The following is a 13,346-nucleotide window of genomic DNA, read 5'->3' as shown; positions in this document are numbered from 1 at the left end:
CTTCCAGAGTGGTTGTACTAATTTACATTTCTACCAATAGTGTAATAGAGTTCCTTTTTCTCCACATTCCCCCCCAGCATTTGTTATTTATTGTCCCTATTCTCAATGTTAGTCAATCTTACAGGAATGGAAGAGAATCTCAATCTTGTTCCTTATTTCCTTTATGGCTAGGGATGTTGAGCATTTCCTTGTGTGTTTATTGGCCATTCTTGTTTCTTCTTCTGTGTGTGAGTCAGTATTGGGGTTTGAGCTCACTGTCTCTTAGCTTTATTCTCTAAGCTGTTGCTCTACCACTTAACCAAGCTCCACCTTTGGTGGTTAATTGGAGAAAGTCTCACAGACTTTCCTGTCTGGGCTGGCTTTGAATTGTGAACCTTAGGCTATGGGAGCTCCTTGTCAGTTCTCTTGCTATATACCAGAAAAAGAAGTTCAATTTTTTTTCCCAATTCTACCATTATTTCTTATCACAAAAGTGCGAAGTAGGAACACCCTAAACATCCACCCATTGGACAAAACTCAAGGTAGGATTTCTGTTTTGGATAAACGTAAAATGTCAGGAGAATTGATATTAAATGCTATATGTTAAGAATGACTGAACTTTGTAAGAATGCGTATCTCAGGTAATATGTATGGAAATCTGTAGTAGTAAATGCAGCAATTGTAAATGGAAATTGTAAATTCATTCCAAATAATGAATACCTTAGATGAATATTTTTGTCCTTTAAAGTCTTTGTAGCTCCCATTCTTACAACTATACTACTCTCCTTTTAATAATCTGAATGGCATAGGGAGGTGACATCAACTTTTGAGCAATCACTGTGTAAATATCTATCAGTGTAGGAGAGCCATTTATTCCCAAAGCCATGTGTGATAGCTGTGACTTTCCCATTTGATGAATATGTTCTTCCTTCCGTGTTGCTGAAGTACTAGCTGTTAAATTTGAGGCCATTTTCTCCTTTTTGTCCTGATGGGAGTGTTGAGCTTAGTTCATCCATACAATCAAAACTTACAACAAACAAGCACCTCCAAACAAACACAATGATTTTTCTTCTGAATACTTCATTTCTTTTCCTTCAGAAACCACACTTTATATTTGTTAGTTATTTGGTGATTTTCATTTCTGAACTTTGCCTTGTTTTTCATAAATCTTAACAAAGTAGGTCTTTCTCTTCAATACTCATGAAAAGAGAGAATGAGGGGGAAAGATGAGGTAAAAAGGAAAATACTAATTCTGAAGACAACCACGTTTGAAGCATGATTTGCTCAAACTTCATGAAAACCATTCTGATCACGTCAGCTTTCCCTAGAAAGCTGGGGACGGTTGAACAACTGACACTCTGAAATACAAAACACTTAGTTGTATAGTTTGCCCATTTCCACAATTTAGTATTCCCATCATAATGATGACCCACAAAATTCCTGAAGATTTAGTAATTGGCCATTCCAGGCTGTGTTTACTACTACAGATTTCCACATATATTACCTGATATCCACATTCTTACAAATTTCAGTCAATCTCTGCACACCTCTGATTTGTGGACATTGTGCTCAGAGTACAAAAAAATAAGTTCTTAATCTTTCCTTTGTCTTTTATGTATGTATGTGTTCCAGTCCTGAGGCTTCCATTCAGGTGCTGGGTGCTGTCCAAGAGCTTTGTGTTCAAGGCTAGTGCTCTACCACCTGAGCCACACTCTACTCCTGGCTTTATGTTAGCTAATTAGAGAGAAGAGTTTCCCCAATCTTACCTGCCTGGGCTGGCATGGAATGAACCACAATCCCCAGATCTCCGCCTCCTGAGTAGCTCCAATTCTAGGCCTGAACCACGAGCACCTGGCTTCTTTTGCCTTTGGATATGATTTTTCACATGGCCATGTTACTGTTGGTTCAAAGCAGATGACCAGTTTGACTTAATGAACAGAGTCTCAATCAATGAAAATACTCTGTTGGTGTGTTGTATTCTAGAAATAAAAATCAATAGTTTGAACTGATTCAAGATTCAAAAAGTGAAACAAAAAAATTGTGTTACTTTATGTGAGAATATCCTTTTTTTTCTCAAGAATTTATTTAAATTCAGATTTGAAATGTGTTCATTTGTTCCCTTTAGCAGCATTTAAGCTGTTTTCCAACTTTTTCTACCACATATAACACAATCCCAGGGCTGCTTTTGGCTTTATAACACATCTTTACTTTTCCAAAAGAACAGTGTATGTAGGAATAACACAAATATAAGCAACTGAAGAAAAAAATAATAACTTTCAAAGAACAATTAAAAGTTCCATAGCAGCAAACAGAAAGATGTGAGATGCATCAAAAATGCTAGGTCCTCTCCCGGAAGTGACTGCAAATCTGATTTTTAAAGTTGCAGTGAAATAAATTGTGTTTAAATAATACATCTCCCATCCTTTCCCACCGTGAGATGCATTTCGCTTACCAATCTGTTTCTCAGCAGGCGGTCCAACTCGAGAAAGTATCAGCAAAATGTCAGCTCCCGCAGAGAAGTGCGACAGAGGCGACTCTGAAGCACTGACAGGCCTTTCAAAAAGCTATTGTGCAAATTCGGTTTTAAAATAGTGATGTGGTGGAGGAGTGAGGGTATGTCACTACCAATGCGTCATCTCCCACCACTGGGAGGAGGGGGGAGGGGTGTGGAGCTGGTCTAAAAGCATTAATTCATGAGGACCTGGACTTCCACAGACTTGTCTTCATACCTGTGTGTATAAAACATTAATGTTCAAATTAATTTTCAGGTTTTTAAATACAACACCCAATTGAATGAGGCTTTGTCCATTCTCTTCTTGACTGGATGGTGTCATGTAAAAGATTGAAAATAAAATATAGCATATATAGGACTGGAAATAAAAATAGATCAAGCATGGTAGGTCGCACCTATAATCTCAGCTACATAGCAGGTCTTAGAAGGATTGAGATCCAAGTCAGCACAGGAAAATAAAATATTGTGAGACCTTATAAAATAGAATATCGAATTAACAACTGCAGCACACACACACAGCTACACACACACACACACACACACACACACACACACACACACACACACACAAGAACCAACTGAAAGAATGTAATTATTAATTCAGGACTAGATAATCAAATGAAATACCTACCATCCCTGTATATACTATGAAACAACATTTAATATTGACTTTATAACCACCTGCTTATAAAACTGGGGGAAAATAGACATTCCTTCAAGAAGATTGCAGAGAACAGCATAAGTCATCAGGAGTAAGATGATGAAGGCTGTTCTTTTAAGGGTGCACATTTCTAGGCTACAAAAAGCATTGACAGACACAGCCAACAGCAGTGCTGGAATGCTGAGTATCCTACCAGTCCGTGCTCAATTTCTTGATGGAGGGCTGATGCTTCCTGTTTGTCTGTTTGCAGCACAGCCAACTTATTTTTACAGCCTAATCTGCTTCCTGCACCACAGCAGTAATGAGAGTTCTCAGTGGGACCCGACGCCAGCCAGGGTACCTGCCTGTCCAACTGGACGAACCTGATGACAGATGCTGAAAATCAGAAGCTGATTATAAATCCTGTTCTTCATCTACCATAAATAACAACCGGAGGATTTTTTCCCAGCACTGTGCAGATGTTGAGTGGTCCCAGGCTTCTTTGTGTTTATTGGGCTCCCCAGTCTTAACTGTGTTTAAAATTCTCTTCATGTGTTGGTAAGCATAGTTGGCTATTTGCTGCCAGTAGTCCCTGATTACTCACGTTGATTGTTCCAGAGTTCTGAATTGGATATCTGGCAGAGCTCAGAATAAATTCTTATTTCTACAAAGTGAGTCATCCAGAAACTTCACCCTCCTGTACACACATCTTTCATGGAGACACAGATACAACCTTTTCATGAGTTTTTAGCTGTGCCCAGGGTCAACTGAAGCTTGCAATTTTTATCTACTTAAGATTGGGTGTTTATTTTTACTTATTTGGCTTGCATTTATTCTACTTTTATTTTTTTTTAACAAGGAAGAATGTTTAATTTTATTTTCCCTTTGTAATAGAATTCAGCAACAGAATACATAAGCAAGGGTTTGGAAGCAAATTGGCCACAAGTGACAATCAAGGAACTTTTAGATTCTCTTGTAACCTCCATAAGTTACAGAGATGTCACAGGAAATGTCAAAATGAATGTCCAATGAATTTACGTTGAAAATTAAGCTCAGAAACTCACAACTGTGTAGAAAGTGTAGGTAGGAGGATCATGGTCCTCTGAGGGCAGCCTTGGGGAGAAAAGCAAAATCCTACCCGAAAAATAAAGAGCAAAAAGGACTAAGTGCAGCTCAAGTGGTAGGATACCTGCCTAGCCAGCACAAGGCCTTGAGTTCAAATTTCAGTACCATCAGAATTTTTTTAAGAGAAAAAAATTCTTATAAATGAAATTGACTTTGTTCTACTATTATTATTTCTTTACCTCAAAATATAAAGTTCAGTCTGGCAGGGAGACCTGATTTTTTTTGCTAACTTGTTTCTATTTATGCAGCTGTATCTAAATATCAGTTTCTTTTGAGGCAAAGATCTTTCAAAGTTACACATGGTATAGATTGTCCTAAGAATTTTGTCCAATGCCTTGAAGTCATAATATTCACTGGGTTTTAATTTTTCTATTGTCTACTGACACTTCTCTCTATATATAATTTCCTAAGTACTATAAAGAAATCTAAAATAAGACACCATATCTTCTTGTCCTTAAGAAGTATGTGTACAATTTCATGAAGAAAAAAAATTATACAAATCTTTTATTTAAATTACCTTGTGTAAGAAGACAAAGGAGTAGATGTGGGTTAGACAAGATAGGAGAACAGCATTAATCCTACTAGAATAATCCATGAAAACGTTCTTTAAAAGGAGGGGCTATCAGATACATTTCATTTATTCAGTCATTAATTCATTCAAATGAATCCTCAGGACTGAGCCCAGGATCTCACACTTGCTAGGCAAGGACTCTACCAGGTGACCTTTGCCCCTCAGCACTCAGCTAAACTGGGTAGAAAATTTGAAGAGTAGGCTGGTCTAAAGTTCCTTGCAGGCACAAAGATGAAATGGTGTGAAGTGTGCAAGGGTGTGGAATTGGGAGTCCGATGTGGCGAGAGATGAGGGTAAAAAGGATGGAACAATGGACAATCAAGAAGGTCCCGGGACTCCTTAATGAATTTAAAACTTGTTTCTTGGAAGTACTCAGGAAACCCTGAAGTTTATGAGGAGTAACTGAATACAATCTCAGCCATATTACATATCAGTTCCTTCCTTCATACGTGGTGATTCATTTTTCTCTACTTCTGAATTTGCTTCCAGAAAGACATCAAGACTTTTCTGTCCTTAAGTTTTATTGCACAGAACAATTTTAAAAAGCTATAGTCCTGGCTTACCAAAATATCACTTTCTATCCCAGTTTAAAGTTTACTGTTTTGCCTGACTGCAGCCCCTCTCACCTTTAGAAGTCGAGGAGAAGGAAATGGTGATGTTCTTTCCTCTGTGCTACCCCTGTTCTGGGCTCCCACGTGCTTTTTGGTGGATCCCTTTGAAGGTAACCACTCACTATTCAGCTAGCATTTGGCTGACAGGAAATGTGTTCCTTTATTTTGAAGTTGGTAGAAATGTCTCTCGAGAGTCTCATCTTCAAATGTAGATCATTCATCATCTCCTCATCTTCCAATCTCCAGAAGGCACAAAGCAAGCTCTTAGAGTTATTCTTCAAAACCCTCCATCCTTGGCTTAGGATGAGAGTGGATGAAGTCAGCATCCTGTGACAATCTGAAATGTTCTCTAGCATGGTAATGAATACATGCAGTTAGGGTCTATTCTCCTTGATTTCTAATCCTGGCTTCTCTGTTTCATTAGTCACCTATTTAACTTGCCTTCCTTTCCTTATCTACAAGATGGGATTCATAAAGAATCTATCTCATGAAATTATTATATAGATAAATAACAGTAATATAAATTATGCCCTCAGAAAGGCATTTAGTGCATAGCATACATCCATGCAAGGATAAGTTAAAAAGAAATTACCTGAAAAGTTAAATATGGCAAAACTAGATTGATACCGGTGAGCAAAACCTGATTGTCTCACATTTATCTGTTTAAAGTTTCTGCTACATATTTTGACAATGAAAGTTTTTATTCTGCATCCCACAACTTATCTTATACCTTCTAATCCTCATGAAATCATCTTGTGAGGTAAATATTATTATCTTCACCAATTTCAGGTTAGTGAAGAGACAAGTAAAGCAACTTTTCCCAGGTACAAGGGTAGATAAGTAAGATAATGAGTTCGGTTTGAAATTCACGTGGTTTGTTTCCAATGACTGTTATGATCGCATAAAACAAAGAGAAAGAGGAGAGGAAGACAGAAGGCATGAGAGATAAACAGAACTAGGAAAGAAAAGATGACTGAAACTCCAGACCATACAATAAATAAAGAAGGGGGTACTGTAAAACAAACACAAAAATTACTTGGCAAATATAATTTGAGGTTTTCTGAGTATGACATGCAGGAGCAATATTTGGGGGAGGATCAGATTATAGAATTGTAAGCTTAGGTATGAGAAAAATCAGATGAATTTGAAGAAATGATCAAGCAGCAGATTGGAATGGGGAAAGCCAAGAAGAATATAAGCAGAAATGGAATAAATTTCCTACATTTTAGAGAATGTATAGAAATGGAAGCCAATTAATAAGACTAAGATTCACCTAGAACAAGCAACAAAACTGACAATCTTAGACCTCAATTCAACCTGTAGATATGTTGTCAATAGCAGGCAAATTTCTTTTTAAACCAAAGATGTAATAATTTAAGTTTCAAAAGATGGATCAACACTGGGGAGAAAATGCCATCCTTGAATTAGCTCCTCCTCCTGTTTGAGATAGGGTGGGGCTTTCCAGTGGAGTTGGCGAAGTTCCTCCTACTCCCCGTGGATGAATTGCTGACACTTGTGCACTGCCAGTTAACTGCCTTGTAACTTGTGCTTCTGAAAGTTAGAATACAAAATCATACAATTCAGAGATATAATTCCAGAAAAGAATGCCTTTCAAGGAAAAAAGTAATTACAATTTCTTATATTGCTTTAAAAAAATAAGAAAGAAAGAAATGGACAACTACTAAAGCCCTTGAGATCTGTTATAGTATTTAAAGAAAAATGTACAGTGTTCTGGAAAAAAGAATATGAATATAATTGGAATTCAAAGAAAACCAGAAAAGTGAATACAGTAAGCATCTTTAGACTAATGTATCAGAAAACTTGATGAAGAAAGGTGGCTAGTCTTTCCTTTTTCCCCTTCTCCCTTTTTTCCTTCTTTCTTTCATTTCTTCTTTTTTTTTCCTCTATCAACAAAATGCTTAACATCTTCTTTATCACTCCAAAATGCATTACCTTTCCTGTTGGTTAACAAGCATCTAGTGTCTATTGATGAGTCTTATTCAGTCTCTCTCTTTCTTAACCTAGTATATCAAAGCAAATATACTCATAGTAAGAAGGATTCGGAGGCTGTGAAATTTATTAGCATTGAAGTAAAATCAAATATTCAGAAATGTCCTTTGATGTGAAATTTTCAAAGAATATGTTTACATAATTTAGAAGTAACTTTGGGGGCTGGGTGTGGTGGTGTATGCCAGTTAAAAACCCAGCTACTACTGAGGCAGGGTTAGGAAGATTTCTGTCTGAGGCTGGTCTGGCTGTTATGGAACAAAACATGAGATCCTACCAGAAAAACAAACTAAAAAGTGATGATATGGTTTAAGTGGTAGAGTGCTTCACTAGCAAGCAGGAACATCTGAGTTCATTCTTTAGTACTATCAATAAATAAAGTATTTCCTTAACACATTCATTTAGGTTTTCTTCCCCTCTTACTGTCAAGTTTTTATTTATCTTCTTTCCCTCTCATGTATACCCACATACCACATTTATATTATGTATTCCGAAGTCATAAATTTTGATATTCTAATGTTTAAAATGTGGGAGCATCTTACAACTGATAACACAGCAAAACATAACTATATTTGTAATTTTCTAACACAGTCTATTTTCTAGGAACACATTGAAGGGAAGTGTCTGTGACTATATTACACATAATTTCTATCTGCTAGGCCCAGAGGGAGATAGAATGGGAAGGAAAATTCAGATGAAATATGTGTATTTAATCAATTTTCAAACAGTTTGAAGTGGCTCAATTTTAAATGCCTGATTGATCATACTAGTTATTTCAAAGCTGGAATAAATAAGTGCCTGTTGGCTTCAGACACGATAGTGATAGTCGTTCTGTGATATCTGTATTTGCTTTTGTTCTATAATAAACATGACAGGCCCAAGAACTAGGAGGAAAAAAATCCTTCTGCTATTTTAAGATACTGTCGATCTTACTAACTGTGTTTTTGTGTGATCATTAATCAATTGTCTGAATATAGAGAAGAAAGGGAAAGAAGTCTGCTGGCCACTTAATGTGCCTTACTTTAGCTCAGCAGCAAAGAAAGCTCAGACTTTGTGAATGTCAGCCTTTGTTAGCATAGCCACATAATTAATGTGTTTTGGAAGCTTAGCTGGCAACTTCTTCAATCCGGAAGGAGCAGCTCCAGAAAATCATTGAAACTATATATGTATTTCCTCCAATATAATGTGAGTTAGCTAGTACCAAAAAATTATATTTTATCATATGCTAGCATCCGAAATAGACCCATTGTTTATTTCAACTAGACATGCTACATTTTAATTTAAATTGAAGAGAATGCAAAAATGATAGGGCTAACATGCCATATGTAGTATTTTATAGAGGATGTCTACAATTGCTGAGATGATCAAGCATCCTGATTTCTAGCTCTATATTAGTTTGAAGAATTAATTCTGTAGGCTTCATGAAACGTTTTCACATCTAATAAATCTGAAGGAAACAATAATGCTCAGTGCAACCTTCCTTTACTGAAGAATGGCAAAGAAACCAGTTCCACATCTGTGTGTGTGTATGTGTGTGTGCACACTCCCACATGCACACTAGTACTGAGGCTTGAACTCAGGGCCTCACATGCTCACTTGGCTGTTTCCCTCAAGGTTAGCACGCAACCACTTAAGCCACACTAACACTGCTGCCTTTTTGCTGGTTAACTGAAGATAAAACTCTCATGGACTTTCCTGTCCATACTGGCTTTGAACCATGATCTTCAGATCATAGTAGCTAGCATTATAGGTATGAGCCACCAGAGCTCAGTCCAATTCCACTTCTACTTAGTCTCTTAAGTTTTTATTTTCAGCAACCCTGAATTATATGTTCCTTAAAATGACTAGTTTGCCATGTTATGCCAGTATCATTGATTTTCTATGCAACTTATTTCTCTTCTGGATTTTCAGAAACTAAAAATAAGAGAAATCTGGTTGATAACATGGAAGCACTACATAGTAAATAATGGATACTTTTCAGAGTCCCAGATAAACGTTTATACTTGTTACCCTTTGCAAAGTGGCACATTTCTGCACACTTAATATTCGTATTCAGTAGCCACCTGATAAGACAATAAATTATCCCACTCATCTGTTCTAGATTAATTTTTCAAATTTTCATAATTTTATTAGTTCTTGACATGGCCTTTAAAGCTTCGCAAGAATATTAATAACTCATTAATTGTGAATTATGTGTCAGCTTTGAAGTCAAAGATTTGGAGTGGATTTTTTAAAATTCTTATTAGAATTAAAATATATTTGCCCTGAAAAGAATGCATAATGTAAGACTCTCTGCCTTCTTCACCAGCCCCAATTTCTTACTGCCAGAAACACATACCCAGAGACAGTTAACTTGATTATCATCAACAATTAAATGAGATGGTATGGCCACACACACACACACACACACACACACACACACACACACACACACACACACACAAGTAGAGAAGAATGTCTCCAAGAGAAGACAGATAAGTTAGCTCTCTGGCCTGTGTAATTTGATAGCTCTGAAGCCAATCAGAACAAATGTCACTTGGGAAATAATCACTGTCTAAAATCTGTATGTTGTTTTTATAAAGTGTATCTACATAAAAATAAGTGGCATAAGATAATTGATCAAAAAATTAGATATTTAAATAAAGAACAGAGGGAATTGGAGAATTACGAGGAATCAGGAAATAAAGAGGGTGACAGTTGAGAAGAAAGTTCTACAAGAGTCTGTTTCAACTTACATAATTCTGACTTTGATGTGTTCCTAGAGTCTACAAAAAATAAAGAATAACAGTAAAGGCAAAATGGATTAAAATGAATATTAAAATTGTTTTACTGAAAACTATTTAAATTACTTATGTATTTCAAATATCCCCTTTGATGACTTACATATCATTATCTTCATCTTTTAAATCAAGATTTAGTATCCATATTGGTAAGGTATTGTGGGAACCATATTTACTACATACAGAGTAGTCTCAAGAGCCGCTAGATAACTAAAACTATTTTTATGATAGTTAAGTTTGTTCAATATCAGATATCATTTTCCAAGAACTTTAGGCATTTAAAAAAAAGATAATCCAGGCAAGCATGCAATGTTATTTAGTGTGATTATGCAAATCCCTATCTTTCCTAACTTTTTTGGTGGGGGCGGGGGTTGGACATAGATTCTTCACCTTTCAAAGGGTAGATTTCTTTTATTTATTTCAGGTGCCTGGAAATCTACCCCCAAAGGTTTTCTCTATCAAAAGATGCCTTTGGGGAAAATTCTAGTTCCTTCCTGGTATTCCAGAACTTGAGATAAGTCTGCCAGTCAGTATTGCACGCTTTCCCTTGGTCTTGGCACACAGCACATGATTCTGTTTCCAAGGCGAAGTATTCAATAATCTGTATGCAAAGTATTACTTTTACATCGCTCTGAATGTCATAGCCAAATGTAAAGCTGCCTGTTGCCCCAAGTGTGAAATTCATTCTCATTTAAATTTTATGTTTCTTTGCAACTGGTGGATGCTGGTATTTAGAAGACTGGGCTATAGAAAGGCAGGTGACAGTGGTTAAAAGTAGTCATTACTGTGACCATGTTACTGCTTTTTAAGGACAGGAGGAGGGCTTCCTGTTGAAGTCACCCTGGGGCCAAAGTAATAAATCCATAGAAGCAGGGATAGAAATATTTAAATTCGTATGTGTTGATGATATTGTACAATATCTTCCAATTCGTAGCTTTTCCAGAATGTGGTGAACCCTCGTATTTTCAGAAAGCCTGTGTTTTACATTACATGGTTTCTTTTATCATTTTGCATTCAAATGTGTAAGCTTGGATGCTAGGTTATTTTCAGATTTCTTTGCTTGGGAAAGGTCTCCATCGCCTTGGGAGTTCCATTTTTAGGAAGAAAGAATCTTCGGCTGTTTGTCTTTGTTCCATTTATCTGGCTAGGCCAACCAGCACAGCTGTTCCTTGCTCACTGTCCGCAATATTTTCAGAACATTAGTCTTTTTTCCCCCCAATGCATTTCATTTTGAGCTTTGGAGGTGCATGTCAGTTCAAAGTACCAATTGAGCATTAAAAGGTGAGTAGAGTTTGCCTATTCATGATGCAACCTACTTTTCATCTAGATCTCCAGCTCAGACTACTTTTCATCTTTTCCACTGCTTTGCTGTAATGGCTGCTATTCCTTTGAACTACTTTATCGAGGACCCAAGGTCAAAGGCAAGAAGCGTAGTGTCTCCCGTGAAAAGCAGACCTCCCACATAGATAAAGTGCTGTCACTAAAATCTAAATTTCTAAAGCCATTAATTATAGTCAGTCTAGGGGGTACTCAGAACTATTTCTGACACGAAAGAGCAATAATGTTAATAATGGCTAGACTGTAGTCTACAAACAAACAGGAAAAGGCAACAAAATATATCCTATTCTCAGAGAGGTAATTATTCGGCACAACATTGAGTAAGATAATGCCCACAAATTTAATTCTCCAAAACATTAATGATTTAGAATTTCTCAAGAGGCCTTGGATATAGACTGGGCAGTTTGTGAGAGGCCAGACCAGGATCAGCTGGACTCCCGAGGGTGTGAAGTCAGCTGGCAGCTGAGCTATGGCTGCTGCTCCAGGGTGGTGTGCTAAGCCTGAGTCTCACGACAGGCACAGGCCCAGTTCTGCTGCAGTCCACCTGCCAAAGCCAATTGACAGCCAGCCCAGACTTAAGGGAATGGAGTACTTCAAGGGAAAAGCTGAAATTCGACTTGCAAAGGGATGGAAGATGGGGTAGCAGTTAGTCTACCCTGATTGCTTTTTCAGATTTGGAGGGAGAGTGTGGAAGCCTCAACCACCATGTGCTGGATCATGCCCACTCTCTTGTGATCTAAAGAAAGATGTGAGAAGCCGGGCTGGTGGTATAGGCCTGTGATTCTAGCTACTCAGGAGGCTGAGATCAGAGGAGAGCTGTTTGAAGCCAGCCTGAGCAGGAAAGTTCATGAGACTCTTGTCTCCAATTAACTATCAAAAAGGCCAGAAGTGCAGCTGTGACTCAGTGGGTAGGGCAAAGAAAGCCTTGGGCAAAGAAATCTCAGGGACAGTGCCAGGCCTTGAGTTCCTGAGTTCAAGCCCCAGGATCAGAGAAAAGGAAAGAGAGAGAGAGAGAGAGAAGAAAAAAAGAAAAAAGAGGGAGGGAAGGAAGGGAGAGAGGGAGGAGAGAGGGCAGAGGGAGAAAGGTGGAAGGAGGGAGGGAGGAGGAAAACTCTAGAAAATGCAAATGAGATTTTTTTCCTTTGTTGTTATTTTTGTTTTCTTTTGTTAGTTCCTTTATGTGTCCTTGGGCAATTGGGAGGGTAAGGACGGAAATGGAGGGACAGAAGCTGGGAAGGTGGCTCAGTGGTAGAGTGCTTGCCTCTCATGCATGAGGCTCTGGGTTCGAGTCCTCAACACCACATAAGCAGAAAAAGCCGGAAGTGGCTCTGTGGCTCGAGTGATAGAGCACCAGCCTTGAGCTGAAGAGCTGAGGGACAGTGCCCAGGCCCAGAGTTCAGGCCCCATGACCAGAGTTCAGGCCCCATGACCTACAAAAAGAAAAAGAAAAAACTAAACGGAGGGTCAAAGTGTGAACAAATACAGCAGTGGTATGTTGAAAATGAACTACAGAACTTGTGGGAAGGGGCAGGAGGAAAAAACTGGGAGAGAACAAAGAAAAGGGTGACATTGTCCAAGAAGAAATGAACTCATTACCTGACTTATGTAACTCTAACCCCTCTGTGCATCACCTTTTTAATAAGAAAGGAAGGAAGGAAGAGAGAGAGAGAGAAGGAGGGAGGAGGGAGGGAGGGAGGGAGGAAGGGAGGGAGGGAGGGAGGATATGAAATTAGACATCTAAGTGGTCTACTAGCATTTGAGAAAAATAACTACATAACTTCAA

At 37.9% G+C, this 13,346-nt stretch overlaps 1 pseudogene; it reads left to right on the top strand.

The window, feature by feature from the left end:
* LOC122107261 overlaps positions 1–2,571 on the top strand; it is a 434,407-nt pseudogene extending 431,836 nt beyond the window's left edge.
* The last annotated feature ends 10,775 nt before the right edge of the window (positions 2,572–13,346 follow it).

This window comes from Dipodomys spectabilis, unplaced genomic scaffold (genome assembly GCF_019054845.1).
Source record: "Dipodomys spectabilis isolate Male_0828 unplaced genomic scaffold, ASM1905484v1 ptg000050l, whole genome shotgun sequence".
Classification (NCBI taxonomy): Eukaryota; Metazoa; Chordata; class Mammalia; order Rodentia; family Heteromyidae; genus Dipodomys; species Dipodomys spectabilis.
Note: the sequence above shows the minus strand (reverse complement) of the source record. Positions and strands in the feature narration are given on the sequence as shown.